Here is a 12,972-nt window from a genome sequence, read left to right as displayed (position 1 = left end):
CTCAGTCTTTGCCTGTTAAATGACAGCAGAATTCTCACTTGCTCTCCCATGATATTTGAGAGTACCAAGTCTGAGACCTGTCTTCTGAGACCCACTTGTAGACTATGTAGAGTATTGTGTGGCTCTGGACAGGAAAAGAGGAAAATAAGAAATCCGATAATAGACATGAAGGAGTCCATCTACTTCATTTTGTTTGCACTTATTATAAATATATTTAATTTTACACAGAAAGAGTTATAAACCTAACAATTCTATCCCTAGTTTTATGGTTGAATTTACATGAAAATCATTTTGACAAAATGATTTAGGCCTACTTTGTGGGGGAAGAGAGGTGGGAGACAAATGAATATTTTGTTGTTGTTACAATGGGTCAGTCTATACTCAAATTCAGAATATGTTCAGATGTATTCAGAAAATATTCAGAATGTATTTGAGGAATATTTTATTTCTATTCCAACCTCCAGAGTTCTGTATATTAGCTACTAGATTTGAGAAGAGAGCAAGTTTTAGGGATCTGCTGTAATCTGCAGAAACCCTCAAAAGACTTTATTCCACCCAGTTAGTCATGCTCTAGGTAGCTCTTGAAAGTTTTTAAGCTTATTCAGTAAGGTTTTGTTGAGTGCTAAACATATATTAAGCACTGTTACTTGTGCTAAGCACTTGTTAACTAATCACAAATATGCTACCTGCCTTTGAGAGATTTACAGTTTAGAAAGTGGTGCAGTCATGTAAAGAGAGCATGAAAAAACCTTAGAAATTTTACAATAAATGCAGGTAAATTGAACAGAAGGAGTACAAAGGAGAATGAGATTACAAGTGAAATTTGAAAATTGCATCTGAAATTTGTGGTAATATGGTGAGAAAGGTCTGGATGTAGTCATGTTTCAAGAATTACAGTTTATTTTATCTAATGCATGGTGAAAGGCTACTAGTCATCAGACAGAACTGGCCAAATCAGGAGGTAGCAGCTTGGTTTTCAAAACTACACTAACATACATAAATTTAGTATTACATTTTTGGCACATTTCTGGACCTAATTTTGTAATAAAATTTCTATCGTCTCTGTCACTTGGTCAAAAATTACCCAGTCAGCTACAACATCAATCTCAGATTGATGCATTTCTTCAAACATATTTGAATACCATATACATTCACAAATATTGGGCTGTTCTAGAACTTTGTAAACTTTGACAAAGGGGGAAATGTAATTCCCATGCAAGAATTTACCATCCATTGTGATAGGGAAGTTGGCTTATTTGATACCAAAGAGAAATTACAATATTCTGGTAGCTAAACACTTTTAAGTATAGTGAAGTGTGAGTTAGGTGCATTTTACAACTTGCTAATTTTTCATTAAGGGTCCCTTATTCTGTGTTATCATGAAGAAAATATTCCAGAATCTTTGCAAGTATGACAAGCAAAGGAGAAATGCCCATGTGAACATTTATACTTCATGATTATAATATACTCCATCACAGAGTGATGAAGTTCTCAAATAATTGAACTTCCATATTTTTTCCCCAAATATTGCCTAGAAGATGACCTTCTTAGAATCAGATATTGGTAATTAACTATTCTGAGAAATGTAACAGATACCTTATTTTAAGTATTTTATAAATTTACCCTTATTTTTATTTTTTAAAGATTTTTATTTTTTTAAGAGGGAGAGAGAGGAAGAGAGAACGTGCACAGAGGGGGAGAGGAAATGGAAGAGAGAGAGACTCCTCAAGCAGACTCCCCACTGAGCTTGGGGCCCAACTCAGGGCTCCATCTCATGATCCTGAGATCATGACCTGAGCTGAAATCAACAGTCAGTCGCTCAACTGACTTAGGCATGTAAGTACCCCTTAGCCCATTTTTTTAAAAAATTCTTTAATCCCAACTTTTTGAGATATAATGGACATTTAACACTGTAAATTTAAGGTGTGCAACAGGATGATTTGATACACATATATAGTCAAAGATTAAATAATATATTTATAGCTAGATTTTTAAATTGCCTTTGTGTCTAAAAAAAAAATGTAAAAATTTGTCAGCTCAGCCAAGATGGTTAAATATCCACTTTCATTATCATTAACTTTGTCTCCCAAATAAAATACTTGTAAATACTGGTGAATTTAGGGGCATCTGGGTGGCTCAGTTGGGTAAACATCTGGCTCTTGATTTCAGCTCAGACATGGTCTTGGGGTCCTGGGATGGAGCACTGGGGCAGGCTCCACACTCAGCAGGGAGTCTGCTTGAGGATTCTCTCCTCCTCCCTCCGCCCCCTCTCCCCCACCCTGGTCTCTTGCTCTCTCTCAAATAAATAAAACTTAAAAAAAAAACTGGTGAATTTATGCCCATTTAATCACCTGGCAAGCCTGTTAAAGTTTGAGATTTGAGCAAGCGAAGTACCTATTTATATTACATATAGAGTAATTGCACTTTGAATGTGTTTATAAAGCAGAACTTGAACACATTGTTTTTGAAACACTGCTCTTCTCAGTGTTTTTTGGCTTTAAAGCAGAACTAAAACAAAATGAAGTAACTTTCAGGTTTTCTTTTTTCTGAAATAGTTTGTAGCAATTAATTTACCGAGTACAGGACACACAACATAACCAGAATACTCATGCTATTTTAATGCACTAAAGACCCAATTCTACTTACTGCATTTTGTATCTCTGTAAAAAAAAATGTTACTGTTTACATAAAAATATCATCGAACACTCAGAAACATAAAGCTTTATTAGGTATTCTTCAAGCACATCTTAAAATTAGGCTGATATTACTGTATCCATTTTATCAAGTTGTTCACGATCTATTTCTTTATGTCTCCACTGACATCAAGAAAATGTTGTTTTGACAAGGACTATGGCAGTCGGTGAGTGAGCCAAACTGGCTGAGACAAAACAAATACATATCTGGTCCAATCTATACATCTGACTACTCATGTGATTCCTCAGACAGTGGTACTGCCCTCCTGGTTGTAGTGCATAAGGGTAGAGCTCTGAAATAAGATTCCAGAAGTAATGACTTTGACTTCAAATACAATGTCCTAATGTAGTTTATTATCTGCTCTATACATGTCTATTGGAAAAATTTTACAATAACCCAATAAATGGATATAATTCACTGTACCCTCTAATTAAAATTCTAGTTTCTTTTTCTACTGTTAAGAGGTGAGAATTTTTTTTCTTTTTTTTTTTAAAGATTTTACTTATTTATTTGACACAGAGAGAGACATAGCGACAGAGGGAACACAAGCAGGGGGAGTGGGAGAGGGAGAAGCAGGCTCCCCGCGGAGCAGGGAGCCCAATGCGGGGCTCGATCCCAGGACCCTGAGATTATGACCTGAGCCGAAGGCAGTCGCTTAACCAACTGAGCCACCCAGGTGCCCTGAGGTGAGAGTTTTCTGGGTTAGGTTGTTCAATATCCTCTCACCTAACCTTATTCTACTTTCACTCTACCCTGCTACTCTACTTCTCATTAATCTAGCTGCTCATTTCCCCGCTTCTGTTATCTATTTGTAAACTTTATAAACCTAAGCCATTGGATCTAGCTTTGGAGTGGTGTTTATTTCAAGTATATTTATCTACAACTCTACACTGGTTTTGCCATAGATCCATTTATTTTTATATATTTTTAAAACTAAAGAATGCTGTTTTAGGGATAGTTTCTTAAAAGGTAGTAAGAAACTCTCTTTTAGTTCGGATACAGACCATCTTGTAAATTCTTTACATAAGAAGGTGAATGAACTAGAATAGTTCTCTGAGACAGAAGGGTATTTTAACAAAAATACCTCATACTGTGTTCAAAAAGAGAAAGCCATTATCAGCTACTATTTCTGCTGGTAAAATCACTGTTTTCGAATAGCTTTGAAAGTGTGGGCACTTCTAACCCTAATTAGGATATACACAAAAATCTGATCACTCCTTCTCCCACTATGTGGCACCTAATTTACTGGTCTTTTATATCCAAGGCCATTCACAGTAATGACCCTGCAGTGTGGCCTCACTGCGCTAGGCTTGCTCAGCAAGTGTTACAGTCGACATTCCTAGAGGGAATGAGAATTGCCATAGAGCAAGTGGCCAAGCCTGGGCCTGTCAGAGTATTATGCAAGTGTCCCAGAGTTCAGGAAGCCAAGTATGCCATCCATAGAATTTACTAAAATCTCCTGTCAGCAACCCATACATTCTCCATCTACTTCCCAAATCCCAAGGATTTTCACTATCCAAACTCAAGAATTCCATCACCTCATGGCCACCTCAGTGCTTCGGTCCTAGCACAGTGCACTTCGTCCTCCCTCACGGGCTCACACCCCTGGAATTTGTAGCACTTCCTTTCCTTTCACAACTTTTCCATCGAGAATAGGCTGGATTATTTTTGTTGTTTCTATGCCTCTAATTTCCCCCAACAGTACATCAAACTTTCTGGCAACGGGACCCTTCTCAGAAGCTTACAGTGAGAAAACACTAACTGAAAAAAGGCAGAACTCACTTTAGATGGTAAGTGAAGGGGAAAGAGTGGGAAAAATCCGTGTTAAAATACATGTTCTGATTAATATATATATATATTTTTCTTCTTGTCCAGTACAGGTCAACCTGAATAAAATGGAGATGGTCACGAAGTGACTTGTGGTTAAGTAAAGAGCCCTGAAAGCAACCACTTTTTAGGGCCCCAGTAGGTATATATTCTGCTAAGGACAAGTGCTGGGCTACTGACCTCATGAAAAATATTCTAACTTAATAACCATTAACACATGAAGGCAAAGCAGACTAATAATAAAAGACCAATTAATTCATTGTTCCTAACATTAAGTCTTCTAGGGTCAACATGGCACAAAAGGAAAAACCACGGCTTTGGGACCATAAAAACTTGGTTCTGAATCTGGTTTCTTCCCAATCTTTAGTCATTTAGCTCAGCCAAATTTCTCAGAATGTCTTCTTCGCATATATGAGGTGGTAATATTGTGTAACATACATGGCTATCATGTATTGCTTGCCTGAGGGATGGCACCATTTTTTTTCTTTCTTTTTATTAGTTGTCTATGTATTCATGTACCTGTTTACTGAATTTTATTCAAAAAGATTCTTTTTTCTGCTATAAAACAAAGGTATAGTAATAAAGAATCCATTTATTTTAAATTGTGAGTTATGAAGCATTATCTTAAAAGAAACCCCAGATGACTGAAACATGAAAACTGAATCAAAGAAAGGAGGCAACTGCTGTTAAAGATAACTAATCACCAATATCACAACTCCCGCTTCTGGAGTAGAACTCTAAATACTTAGAAGCTAACTGTGGGGCATCTTAAACTTAAAAGATAAATGTAACTAAGGTAATTAATATTTTAAAAACATTAAGTCTGCTATTTGGGGCCATATGATGAAATTTTTATTTAATGAAATCCAAAGGTTAAAAGCTTTCAAATCAGTCATCTAGAAATTACTGAGCAGGTGAACATATGAGCAGTTCAGAGTCAATTGAGCAATGAATATAAAATTAGACTTCATATTTATACACAGGTTTTTTATTAAACATTCATTTACTCAAATTATGAGAAATTATTGAATGATTTAACTTAAATCAAAAGAGCAGTTGCTGCTTGAAGTAAAGGAAGCCTGCTGACATTTTAGTGGCTTAATTGCTCTTTTCCTGAACTCCAGATAGCCTAAGATATAAACTGTCCATGTGTACACCTTTGCTTCAGATTAACAACATGCTGCAATTAAGTTCTTTAAATTTTATGTTCAGTTAATGAAATTAACCTCTCCAATGTTTAAAGATATGTACCTAATCAGCCAGGAGAACACTGAATGTGTAGTTTAAAGTACTTTTGAATTTTACAGTTAGATTTTTTTAAAGTGTTGCTTAAAGAAAAATTTTTCCATTAAGTTCTCAAATTTTATTTTGGCTTTTATTTTTTTGCCAAGAATGTCCATCCTGTAGTGTTATATGCTCACTTTTAAAGTTAGTATTTCTTGAGAACTAGAATTTAAATTTTAGTTGAAAAATCCAATACTGTTGGTCAATTGGTTAAATTAATGAATTGTCTTTTACACAGCTTCTTCCCCAATTCCAATCCCAACTTGATCCCCCAACTTCAGGCTCAATTGGCTCCCTTATTTCATCTCACGTATGAAGCTCATTCTGTTGTCTGGCACTTTGAGTTTGCAAATTATGACCTATGTTCTAATGCTCTTCCTGGAAATATTCATACAAGTGATTCCCTTTCACCCTAAGGTTACTGCTCAAATATCACATTCTCAAAATAATTCGTCTCTGAAAGTACACACCTATTAATTTTAAGTAGCCACCCACCACCTGACACTACTGTTCTCTATCCCTTTTTATTCCCTTTAAAGCACTTAGAAACATGCAAAACAAAAAGTCTTTACATAGTTAATCATTTATTGCCTGTGTTTTTTAAGATTTTATTTATTTATTTGAGAGAGAGAGCGCGCAAAAATCATGGGGGACAGGGAGAGAGGCAGAGGGAGAAGCAGACTCCCCGGTGAACATTGAGCCTGACCTGGGGCTGGATCCCAGGAACCGGGGAACATGACCTGAGCCAAAGGCAGAAGCTTAACTGACTGAGCCACCCAGGCACCCATGTTGCCTGCTTCTATTGTACTGTAATTTTAGTGAGAGCAAAGACCATATCAGACTTGTTAAATGTACATCCTAGGATCTGAAACAGTGGTTGAAGAGCTCAAGTAATGATGGTTGATAAACAAGTTAGGCATCTTTGAAAATGACATGTTCAACATCATTTTTCTAAATCATTCTTTAAAAATATTTGGTTTGCAAAATTATGTACAATAAAGCAAATAACTTGATTTCTGTGTTAGATCATCAAATCAACTATAATCCCCGAAATTTTGATTACTTATATTTCCCCCACCAAAGTTCTGTAACCACGTAGAAGTTTGTTTGCTTATTAATACCATAATGGTTTTAATCTTAGTTTTTGAAATATAAATTAGAATAGGGAGTACTTCTAAAGGATACTATATGTAATTTATTTTAGCCATAGGTATTTAAGATTGTTAAATCTGGATTAAGTTGATCATTTGTGCCTAAGAGAGGCTAACCTTTTGCATCCTAAAGGCTTAAAACTAAAAACTTGCCTCTTTGTCTTCTTCATCACCATTGGAAAGTATTCACCTGCCTCAAATTTATGTAAGCAAATTTTCTGAGAAGCAGCCCACATGATTAACGATAATGATATACATGTATATTACAGATGTTATCATTTGAATTGAAATAATGCATGTGTATACATACGTTTATAATATACAGTAACCTACATCAATTAGAAATCACAATTTGATGGGTCCTGTCAGATATGCACACCAATGAACTACTGCTACAATCAAGAGTCAGGCTGTTTCCATCCTTCACCAAAATCTTCTCATGGAGATTTGCAGTCTATCTTTCCTCCTACTTCCTGTCATAGACAACTGTTGATTGGCTTTTAGTCCTTATAGATCTGTATTCTCTAGAGTTTTATATAAATAGAATAATAAAGTAAGTTTTTATTTGAGTATGACTCAGAATACTGATTTTTCTGTTAATCCTATTTCTATACAGAAGCAACAAACAATCTGAAAATAGAAGAATGCACTTTCATTCTCTGTAGTATTAAAACAGATACTTATTAATAGATTTAACAAAAAAGTACAGTCTGTAAACTGATGTGTGCAAAAACTATGCTGATAAAAATTAAAGAAAACTAAATGGAGACATACCTTGTTCATGTACTGGAAAACCAAACACTATATAGATGGGAATTCTCTCCTAACATGTAGATTTAATAAAATCTCCATCTAATCCTAACAGATTTATAAAAATTCAGAAGTTGGTCATAAAATGTATTCAGTTAGGCATAGGTTCTGGTATAGCCAAACAATATTTAAAAAAGTGCACCTTCACTTCATTTCAAACCTTATTGTGAAGCTACAGTATTCAAGACAGCATATTAATTGCATAAGATAAACATTTAGATCAATGGAATAATATAAAGTATCCAGAAATAGAGCTTTACCTATGCAACCAATTTATTTTGACAAAGATGACAATGTGACTGAATGAAAGAAATAATGGTATTTTTAAAATGGTCTTGGAAAAAGTCAGCTACCATATAAAATTATTAACTTCATCTCTTAGCTCATACTTTACAAAAACAAACTTGAAATGCTTATAGACCTAAAATTAAGAGCTCAACCTAGAAAACATTGGAGAAATTTTTAGTGACCTTCAATCAAATCAAGTGTTCCTAAATAGGACTCAAAGCACAATCAATAAATAAAAAATAATTAAGTTTTATTAAATTCAAAATGCTTTTCAACTACATCATTAAGAAAATTGTGAAAATCTTTAAAGCATGTATCTAATAAAAGGCTTTTGTCTAGAATATGTAAAGCATTCTGACTGAAGAATAAAATTGCCAAACTTCATTAGAGCAAAATAGCAAAATATTTGATTAGGTACTTCAGTAAAGATGATATATAAAAGGCTCAACATCATTAAATCTTAGGGAAATGCCTATTAATACTACCATGAGAGAACATTACAGAACTGTAAATTAAAACCAAAAGATGGACTATAGAAAAAAAAAAGAAAAAATAGGGCTTATGAAAGCCAAAAATTGAATTAAAGAATTAAGGGCTAATACTTTCTCCTCAAAGAATATTGGGCATATATTTTTTACATCTCCACAAATAGTGTCGTAGTTCATGATTCCATATTTACATTCATGGTTTTATTTAATCCTTAAATAGAAAAGGCATTATTCTTCAGATTTTACAGATGAAGAAATTGACCTAAAGAAGTTACATAATTGATCCATGACCACAAGTCCAACTGGCTGGACTAGGATTGAAACATAGATGTTTATAACTTCCTGTCTAGTGTGCTTTCCATGTAGCAGAATAAAAGCATTGTATCTAAGTATTCTCCAAATAAATTTTGAACAGAATAACCCCCCCACAAACAAAACAAAACAAAAAGAAACCCAAAAGAGATACTGTTAAAATGGATAAAATTTTAGAGACTAATAGCAAATGTTGGCAAGAATGTTGAGAAACTGAAACACTCATACATTGCTGGTAGAAATTTAATAGGCATTTTACAATAGTTTGGTTCTTTCTTTAAAAGTTAAACATTTAGTTACATGATCAATATTTCATTACCTGAGAAAAATGAAAACATGTCCATAAAATTCTCTGTAAATATTCAAAATCCCATTATTCATAACAGCCAAAAATTGAAAATAATCCAAATGTCTATCAACCATTGAATGGATAAACATATATGGCATACCATGTGATGGAATGTACTCAGCAACAAAAAACAAACCTTTGAGAGGGGCGCCTGGGTGGCTCAGTCGTTAAGCATCTGCCTTCAGCTCAGGTCGTGATCCCAGGGTCCTGGGATCGAGCTCTGCATCGGGCTCCCTGCTCCGTGGGGAGCCTGCTTCTCCTTCTCCCTCTGCCTGCTGCTCCCCCTGCTTGTGCTCTCTCTATCTTTCTGTCAAATAAATAAAATCTTAAAAAAAAAACACAAAAAACCTTTGAGAGATGCAGAAAGATGGCAGAGCAGGAAGATTCTGAGCTTGCCTGGCCTCATAGCCACACTGAAGTGATAGTTACACCTATGCAACTAACTCTACAAATGACCTAAGGACTGGCTAAACAGACCTGTCACAGATAATCATAGAGAGAAGGCCACCTCAAAAGAAGTGTGAGGGGGTGGAGACCCTATTGGGAACCATACCCCTGATGTGACTAGCCACACATGGGAGAGACACGACAAGCAGGTATAAATGAGAGGATCAGGCCCCACACCAACAACACCCAGCATTGGGGACCTTCACTGAGAAACAAGACCTTATAATGCCTGGCTTTGAAAGCCAGTGGGGGAGCTTTGAAAGCCAGTGGGGCTCCATCCTGGGAGAGCTGGAGATTGACAGGAAACTGAATCTCCACTCTTCAAGAACCAGCCTACTCTGCCAGAGACACCGTACAGAACGAACCATTTGGAGAGCACCTGGGGTATATGTGAAGAAAAATTTACTAATCTTAGAACCTGTGCTGGAGAGGCAGGGATCTGTAGATCTCCCCAGGAACCAAAGGGGTGGGAGACAGGATTTCTCTTCTGCTCTTCTAGCCTAGACAGTTGGACACATGTGAGAACCAGCACTAACACTCTCTATCTACCTTGCTAAAATGGTGTGCTACAGCCCAGCATTTTCCTGCAGACCCACCCCATCCAACATGCTTGCCTTGGAAGGCATCCCTCAAAAGATCCTCCTACTCCACCACACCCAGCAGGCAGCCTTAGATAGGACCCACGTGACTCCAAAGTGACTCCTGTGCTGGCAGGGGGTGTGGGGGAGTGGGGGAGATAAGCCCAAACACCAATGCACCAAAATTCTGAGACCTCTTAGCTGACTGAGCAGGGAGCAAACCCTGATCTTCTATGCTCCAGCAGCTGTGGCAGAAAAGGCTAACTTTGGAGACCTAGGCTGACTGCCAGCCCCACCCACCAACAAACCCACAGATGCCACAGGCAGGCCTCTCAAGAGTGTAGGAGTAAACTCTGCCCAGGTGCCCACAGCAAGCAAAGTCCCAATAGGAAGGTGCACACAACACACACACAGGGCATCCCTGGAGGTCCTGGCTCTGGTGGCCAGGGATATTGAACAGTAAGATACTACAGCCCATCTTCTACACAAGGCCACTACTTTCAAGACCAAGAGACATAGCTGGTCGACCTTATAAAAACAAACACAGAGTTAGACAAAATAAGGAGACAGAGGAATATGTCCCAAATGAAAAAACAAGACAAAAATCACAGTAGAAGATCTAAATGAAGCAGACATAAGTGATATGCCTGATAAAGAATTCAAGGTAATGGTCATAAAGATACCATCATCAACACTAAACCAGCCTCATAAGAATTGTTAAGGGGGATTCTTTAAGTAGAAAGAAAAGACTATAACTAGAAGAAAAAAAATATGAAAGGAAAAAAAATTCACAGGTTAAAGTATATAGTAAAGGAAATAGACTAAATAAAGCCAGTACGGAGGTTAAAACACAAAAGTAGTAAAATCAGTTATATCTACAAAAGTTAGCCAAGGGATAAAAAATAAATAAAAAGATATATAATTTGACATCACATACATAAAGTGTTTGAACTTAAGTGACCATCAACTTAATATAAACTACTCCATGCATAAGACGTTATATATTAACCCAGTGTTAACTACAAATCAAAAATCTCTAAGAGATACACAAATAAAAGAAAGGAATCCAAGCATTACACTAAAGAAAGCCATCAAATTACCAAGGAAGAGAGCAAAAGAAGAAACAGAGAAAAAGTACAAAACAACAAGAAAACAATTAAAAAAATGGCAATAAGTACATATCTATTAATAGTAACTATAAATGTAAATGGACTAAATGTTCCAATCAAAAGACACAGGGTGACTATATAGATAAAAAACAAGATGGATCTATACACTGCCTACAGAAGACTCACTTGAGCCCTAAAGACACATACAGACTCAAAGTAAATGGGTAGACAATGGATCAATGGATCCATCATCCAGACAGAACATCAATACACAAACAGTGGCTTTGAATGGCATATTAGACCAGATGGATTTCACAGATATACACAGAACATTCCATCCCAAAATAGCAGAATACACATTCTTTTTAAGTACAAATGGAACTTCTCCAGGAGAGATCACATGTCAGGCCACCACAAAACAAGTCTCAATAAATTTAAGATTGAAATCATATCAAGCATATTTTCTGACCACAATGGTATGAAAACAGAAATAAATGACAAGAAAATAAATTGGAACAACACTAACACATGGGGGCTAAACAACATATTATCAGCCAACCAATGGGCCAATGAATAAATCAAAGAAGAAATTAAAAAACACATAGTGACAGGGATGCCTGGGTGGCTCAGTTGGTTAAGTGGCTGCCTTCAGCTCAGGTCATGATCCCAGGGTCCTGGGATCGAGTCCCACATTGGGCTCCTTGCTCGGCGGGGAGCCTTCTTCTCCCTCTGCCTGCCTCTCCCCCTGCTTGTGTTCTGTCTCTCTGAAAAATAAATAAATAAAATCTTTAAAAAAAATACATAGTGACAAATGAAAATACCATGGTGCAAAGTCTTTGGGACCCAGCAAAAACAGTTCTAAAATGGAAGTTTGTAGCAATACAAGCCTACCTTAAGGAACAAGAGAAAACTCAAACAACCTACCATCACACATAAAGGAACTAGAAAAAAAAAATAAAGCCAAAGCTAGTAGAAGAAGAAATATTATAGAATGGAAATAAATAAAGGAGAGTAAAGAGAAACTAAAACATATCAATGAAATTAACAGTTGGTTTTATGAAAAGATAACACAATTGACAAAACTTTAACCAGACTCATCAAGAAAAAAAGAGGACTCAAAATCAGAAATAAAAAAAAGAAGTAACAAAGTAGCAACCAGTATCAGAGAAATATAAAGAATTATAGGAGATTATTATGAAAGATTATATGAAAACAAATTGGACAACTTAGAAGAAATGGATAAATTCCTAGAAACACACAAGCTTACAAAATTCAATCAAGAAAAAATAGAAAAATTGAACAGACCAATTACTAGTAATGAAATTGAATCACTAATCAAAATACTTTCAACAGAAGTCTAGGACCAGATGGCTTCACAAGTGAATTCTACCAAACTTTTACCTATTCAATTTAAACTATTCTGAAAATAGAAAAGGAAAACTTTCAAATACATTCTGTAAGGCCATTACACTGATACCAAAGCCAGACTAAGTTACTACAAAAAATAAAACTATAGGCCACTATCTCTGATCAACATAGCAGCAAAAATCCTCCACAAAGTATTTGCAAATCACATTCAATAATATATTAAGAAGATCATTCACCATGATCAAGTGGGATTTTTTTTCCAGAGAT

This window comes from Mirounga angustirostris, unplaced genomic scaffold, assembly GCF_029215605.1.
Source record: "Mirounga angustirostris isolate CCGP_5_RB_7025 unplaced genomic scaffold, mMirAng1.0.hap1 SCAF_7, whole genome shotgun sequence".
Classification (NCBI taxonomy): domain Eukaryota; kingdom Metazoa; phylum Chordata; class Mammalia; order Carnivora; family Phocidae; genus Mirounga; species Mirounga angustirostris.
This window is presented reverse-complemented; position numbering follows the sequence as displayed.